Consider the following 7086-nt stretch of genomic DNA (forward strand, 5'->3'; position numbering starts at 1 on the left):
AGCACAAACATAACAAATGTAACAAAAAGGCAACAGTAAAAAATATTGGGTTTCTGTCTGGATGGTCTCTTGTGACTAGCCAAAGGACAGAGAATGGAAGTGTGACCTTCCTCCCATATTTGGGCATACCAGGGGTTGTGACTTTAAATATATACCTTTCACCCTGGCCTGGCTGATAAGGAGTCGAGCTCTGTAGCTCAATGGTTAACACATCTGCCTAAGAGGCAATAGAGCACAGGTTCAATTCCCAGCAAGGGTATGGCTAGCTGATGAGAGCTAAATAGCTTGAAATAGATCTATACTAGTCTCCCTTTATTTATTTATCAGCACAAACATATATATTCTCTCACTCACTCTTTCTCTCTATCTCTCTTTCTGTGTGTGTGTGTGTGTGTGTGTGTGTGTGTGTGTGTGTGTGTGTGTGTGTTCCAACATAACTCTGGAACGCCTTGAGCAATTTCAACCAAACTTGGTACACAGAAGATTGACCTTCTGGAAACAAATACTGTGTGGGTAAGACACTCCTAATACCCCTCGGGGGTTTGTGTTCTCTTAAGATACAGCCTGTTGTGGCTTCTACTGTACTGCCGTAAAATGGCTTCTACTGTACAGCGCAGTGGAGTTGCCAGGGTAAGGGCTTCACAGTACTCCACAAGGGGGCTCCCTCTGGTAAGGGGGAAAATCCAACATTAAAAGTTACATTTGGTCCGGACCTTTTCCCACTATAAATGAATAAAACATCCGGACAACGCCGAGGTTATCAGCACTAATATTATATAAAGAATGTAAAGGCAGGGAAGAGCAGGGAAGCTTGAGCGCAAATGTATCTGCTTCAAGACAATTTTTTCCCTCTCTGTCTGAAAGGAAAACGTAGTATTTAGACGTTTACTGCCTAATTCCATTTATGTCTCTTCAGAAGGAAGTCCTGTAATTAATCCCTTATTAGGGTCATTCCAGTGTAGCCAATTGAAGCATGCCAAACCATGGTTGGCTTGTTCCTTGTTTATTAAATAAACCTACAAATGACATTAACCCTGGCTTGGTCTCTTCTGCAAATCCAGTTGGAAATGTTAATGAATTGGAGGGGAGGCGGGGGGAAGCATGTATCTCTCCCTTTTATTTTGCACTGTCCTTCCTTTAATCTTTTTGTCTTGGTTCAACTTGAAAAGCGACACAAGTTTAATTAAAACTCGGATGTGAAATCCCAGAAATGTAAGCTTAGGATAGGGAGTCAAACGAAGGTCTTAGGAAGGCTCATAATCCGTACTGCGGCTGATAAATTTCCAGGGCTGCATCTAACAAGTTAAGTTAGCAATTGAACCCAACTCAAAGGAAGTTTTCTCTTTACAACAGCAAACTCCAAATCGCCAAGCTCAAAGGATTCCTGGCACGCCATTAATTCTAGACTCCTATCTGCTTAGCGCCCAGGGATTTGAGTCTTAACACTTCGAATGAGTGCCAGTTTTAGCGTGGCGGATACAGAGAGCTGTCTCTTCCTTTTAGGTTGACTCAATAATCCTCTGAAGAATACGGGATATAGAATAACAGAGTTGCTTGGAATTCCCTTAGCGTCAACCTCTTGTTCGAGCAGGAAACTCTATACCAGTGTTTCTCAACCTTGGCAACTTGAAGATGTCCGGACTTCGACTCCCAGAATTCCCCAGCCAGCATTCCGGACATCTTCAAGTTGCCAAGGTTGAGAAACACTGCTCTATACCATTTCAGTCAAATGGCTATCCAATCTCTTCTTGAAACGTCCAGTGATGGAGCAATCATAACTTATCAGAGGCAACTCATTCCACTGATTAACAGATCTGGGAATATAGACCAAAAGAATTGGAAGGGATCATGGAGGTCTTCCAGAAAAATTATTAGCATTTTTTTATATTGCATTAAATCCGGGGTCCTCAAATTACGGCCCCTGGGATGGAGGCAATGAACGTTTGTGTTGCTGCAGAGAGTCTCCCTGTTTGGGGTCTTTTTGTGGTGGTCAGAGGGGGGCAGAAATTCTGACTTGGGGTCTGCTTCAGCTTCCTGGTGGGGGGCTTTGGATGAAGGCTGGAGGGAAGCACCGCTGATGGCGAAGAGCCGGAGGGCCTCGTTCCAGTGGGACTGCATCATGGCCTGGAACTGGCTGACCATCTCAGCCTGCTGAGCTTCTAGGTGCTGGTCCCTGGCGTTGCGCTCCTGGGGGTCTTCCCTCTGCTTGGATAGCCTATGCTTCTAGTCCTCAGTGAGGTACTTCTGCTGAGCCTTTTTCGGTCCAACTTGAACTGAGCTGTTTTGCCAACTCTTTCTCCTGGTGGCTGCTTAGCTCCAGCAACTGCTTCCTGTTGGGGCCCTAAGGAGCCCGGGCGGGTGGGCGAGGAGCGGCTGGGAGGGGAGGGGCAAGTAGAAACTGGCAAGGCGCCCCTTGACGCTGAGTGACATTGAGTTGACCACGCCCACCCAGTCACATGACCACCTAGCCACGCCCACCCAGCCAGTCATTAGGCGGATCCTATTCATGGTCCTGCGGGATTTAAAATTATGAATTTAGTGGTCCCTGAGGTCCGAAAGGTTGGGGTGCTCTATACCATTTCAGTCAAATAGCTGTCCAATCTCTTCTTGAAAGCCTCCAGCAATGGAGCACCCACAATTTCTGGAGGGCAAACCGTTCCAACGGTTAATGGTTTTCGTCGCCCTGCCCTTGTGACCTCTAGACTGGACTACTGCAACGTGCTCTACATGGGGCAGCCCTTGAAGAGCATTCGGAGACTTCAGCTTGTCCAGAATGCAGCCGCGCGAGCGATCGTGGGTGCACCTCGGTTCACCCACGTAACACCTATCCTCCGCGAGCTGCACTGGCTGCCTATTGGTCTCCGGATACGCTTCAAGGCGCTAGTCGTCACTTATAAAGCCCTTCATGGTATTGGACCTGGGTACTTGAGAGACCGCCTGCTGCCAATTACCTCCCACAGACCCATTAGATCTCACAGGGTTGGCCTCCTCCGGGTGCCATCCGCCGGCCAGTGTCGACTGGCGACTACCCGGAGGAGAGCCTTCTCTGTGGCTGCTCCGACCCTCTGGAACGAACTCCCCGTGGAGATTCGAACCCTCACCACCCTCCAGGCCTTCCGCAAAGCCCTTAAAACCTGGCTGTTCCGACAGGCCTGGGGCTAAAGAGCTGTTGCCCCCGTCTCAAATGGTATGACTGTTGTGTGTTTTTAAATTATGCATTATTATGTTTTGTTTTATTTTTTGTCTGTACCCCCTTCCCTGATTTGAATTGTGAGCCGCCCTGAGTCCCCTTCGGGGGGAAAAGGGCAGCATACAAATATAATCAATCAATCAATCAGTTTCCAACCCCACGCAAAATGCATTCCGCATCTTTTACAAACGAACTCCGTGCTCTCCTTGAAGCGTTAGAAGAAGTAAAAATGGAGAGAGATAAGGCGCAGCCAGCCCAGCACTTTTATGCTTTTTAATAAGAATTCTTCCTCCGTCAAATATCACGTTTTTTTTTTAACGTTTGGTGCGCCGAATAGAGAAGCATTCCTTTTTTTGGGGGGGGGGGGTTGTTCCTTTAATGTTTTCAGACAGCCGTTTTTCAAAGTTTTCGCAAGAGAGAAGAAAAATCTTTATCTCCCATCTTCGGAGTTGACTTCAAAGCCTTAGAGGGAGGAGGGGAATTCGCAAATACATACAGAAAGCTCAAAGCCAGGGCCCCAGTCGCCGCACGTGCCGTATTATTTAATTATCAAACGGCTAATTAGCAATGCTTAATTTAACATTCTCTGTGTGTTCGGGGAAGGAACTATCCTTATGGAAGGGAGCTATTTTAAGGCAAAGGAGACCGGCTTAAAATAAATAACTTAAAAAAGGTGGCGGCTGAGCATCTTGCCTCGATATTAACAGAAAAAGAGTGTTTTAAAAAAAAATCGTACATTTAAAATGAAATTTCTTTGTCTACTGTCAGATCTAATTCTCAATTATTTCCACTGAGCTTCAGCTGACTTTTTTTTAAGCGGGGTGGGTGGGGATGATATCTGTTATTGTGGGCTTTTTTTCCCCTGGAAGCAGGAACTGCCAATATTCTTATTTGTTCCAAAGATGGGACTTTGCAGATGAACAGAGTCGGAAGGGACCTTGTAGGTCATCTAGTCCAACCCCCTGCCCAAGTAGGAGACGATGCTACACCTTTTCTGACAGACGGCAGTCCAGCCTCTTCTTGAAAGCTTCCAGGGATGAAGCTCCCACAACTTCCGAGGGCAACTTCTGTTCCATCGGTTCATTGTTCTGTCAATAAATTTCTCCTTAGTTCTAGGTAGCTTCTCTCCTTGATTAGTTTCCACCCATTGCTTCTTGTCCTGCCCTCAGGTGCTTTGGAGAATAGCTTGACTCCCTCTTCTTCCTGAGATATTGGAAGACTGCTGTCATGTCTCCCTTGGTCCTTCTTTTCATTCAACTAGCTAGGCCCAGTTCCAGGGATGCGGTGGCTCAGTGGCTAAGATGCTGTGCTTGTCGATCAGAAAGGTCGGCAGTTCAACAGTTATTTCGTTTCTAGTCCTTGTTAAGTAAATATTCCAATCCTTATTAAGTTAGTTTCTAGTCCTTAAGTTTCTATTCCTTATTAAGTTTCCAGTCCTTAAGTTTCTAGTCCTCATTAAGTTAGTTTCTAGTCCTTATTAAGTAAGTTTCTAGTGCTTATAAGGGACACGGTGGCTCAGTGGCTAAGATGCTGAGCTTGTCGATCAGAAAGGTCGGCAGTTCAACGGTTATTTCGTTTCTAGTCCTTATTAAGTAAATTTCCAGTCCTTATTAAGTTAGTTTCTAGTCCTGAAGTTTCTATTCCTTATTAAGTTTCCAGTCCTTATTAAGTAAGTTTCTAGTCCTCATTAAGTTAGTTTCTAGTCCTTATTAAGTAAGTTTCTAGTCCTTATAAGGGACACGGTGGCTCAGTGGCTAAGATGCTGAGCTTGTCGATCAGAAAGGTCGGCAGTTCAGCGGTTCGAATCCCTAGAAAAAAAGGCAGGAGGTAGGAGGACTGATAACTTTTGGTGGGGGAGGGGTGTTATGGACAATGTAGTGGGACGCGGTGGCTCAATGGCTAAGATGCTGAGCTTGTCAATCAAAAAGGTCGGCAGTTCAGCAGTTCGAATCCCTAGCGCCGTGTAACGGAGGGAGCTCCTATTCCTTGTCCCGGCTTCTGCCAACCTAGTAGTTCGAAAGCATGTAAAAAATGCAAGTAGAAAAATAGGAACCACCTTTGTTGGGAAGGGAACAGCGTTCCGTGAGCTTTCGGCGTTGAGTCATGCCGGCCACATGACCACGGAGACGTCTTCGGGCAGCGCTGGCTCTTCGGCTTTGAAACGGAGATGAGTCAGGAACGACCAGCACATATGTGCGAGAGGAACCTTTATAACCTCTGTAAACCGAAGGAGTCAACTTTTTCCAGCCATCCGAATGTCCGGCAACTCCTAACTGCAAATCACACGATTTTTCTCGGTGTTTTTCTCGGGAGGGGGAGAGAAGTCGACAGGCTCAGACAAGACTAAAGGGCACTTAGAGGGTCTTCCAATCCTTTAAGGGGAGGGGGCAAAAAACACCATTCCCCCATTCTCCACAAGTGATCCAGGTAGCGACTCAGGGCCATGAAAATGAGGTCCCAGTGGCTTCGGAGGAGCCAAATCAAGCCCGGAACGAGCGAGAATAGGGAGGTGGTCTCGCAGCTTCCGAATGCCTCTCCCCCCCCACCCCCCCCTCCTCAAAACAAAAAGAGCAAGGAATGGCTGGCATCTTGTCTTTTGACTCTGCCTGGCATCCTCTTCCCTTCTCAGCACAGGGAGCATATGGCACCGTGCTTTACAATTCTCACCCCATCGATCGGAGACCATTTGGGGCAGGGGGGGGGGTGCGTGTGTGCAGTTTCCTTTTCCCAGAGTCAATGTTGCCGCATATAAATTGCAATTAACACCGATGCCAAAACGGCACTTGGAGAAAATAAGCGGGTTATTAACATCTGCTGAAGCCTGCCTGAAGAGAGACAGACAGACACACACACACACACCATATCTCCGGAACGCTCTCGCGCATGACGATGTCTTGTGACGGAGTGGCTTGTAGGCGGCCAAAGAGTGGGGATAGCAACAGCCATAGCACTTAAGACTTATATACCACTTCACAGGGCTTCACAGCTCTCCCAAGCAGAAACCCTGGGTCAAAATTACCGTATTTTTTGGAGTATAAGACGCTTCCCCCACCCTCCAAAAAAGAGGGTGAAAATCTGGGTGCGCCTTATACACTGAATAGAACATTTTTGGGGCCCGCGCATCCCATTTTTTGCAAAAAAAAAAAAGGACATGCGGAGGGTTTGGGAGGCCTGTGCAGTGCAAAACCTCTTCAAAATTTTGGTGCGTCTTATACTCTTATAGTCCGAAAAATACGGTATCTAGGAGGAAACCTCGATGGGGTTTAGGTCAATCTAGCAAATTGCCAAGTTTTGCACCCTTTAAGGCAGAAGAAATTTTTGGAGCATGGTAAGGGGTCTGTTCTCACTTTGCGCATTTCCCCCACCCAAAAAAAATGGTATACAGATAGGTCCTTGAGTTAGAACTGCTCCCTTGCCAGTTTGAAGCTATGGTGGACCCTTCGAAAGAGGCCGACAGCCAGATTCCGTTCCACACTGTCCGTCCGTCTCCCTGTGTCTGGATTTGGTATTTTGGTATTTATTCAATTTGTAAGCCGCCCTATTCCCCGAAGGGACTCAGGGCGGCTGAACAAAAACCAAGGGAAGGGGAACAAATACAGAAAAGTAAGACAAAAACAGGACAGTGATACAACAATTTAAAAAACACAGCAAGCACAGCAAGTTCGAGTAGAGGGGGGGGAACTCAACCCCAGGCTTGCTGGGACAGCCAGCTGTCCGGAAGGCCTGAAGGGTGGCGAGGGTCCGAATCTCCACAGGGAGCTCGTTCCAAAGGGCCGGAGCAGCCACAGAGAAGGCCCTCCTCCAGGTGGTCGACAGCCGGCATTGGCCGGCAGATGGAATTCGGAGGAGGCCTAATCTGTGAGATCTAATGGGTCTATGGGAGGAAATTGGCAGGA

The sequence above is a fragment of the Thamnophis sirtalis genome, unplaced genomic scaffold, assembly GCF_051295495.1.
Source record: "Thamnophis sirtalis isolate CommonGarterSnake01/CBP01778 unplaced genomic scaffold, rThaSir2_p1.2 scaffold_14, whole genome shotgun sequence".
NCBI classification, from domain to species: Eukaryota; Metazoa; Chordata; class Lepidosauria; order Squamata; family Natricidae; genus Thamnophis; species Thamnophis sirtalis.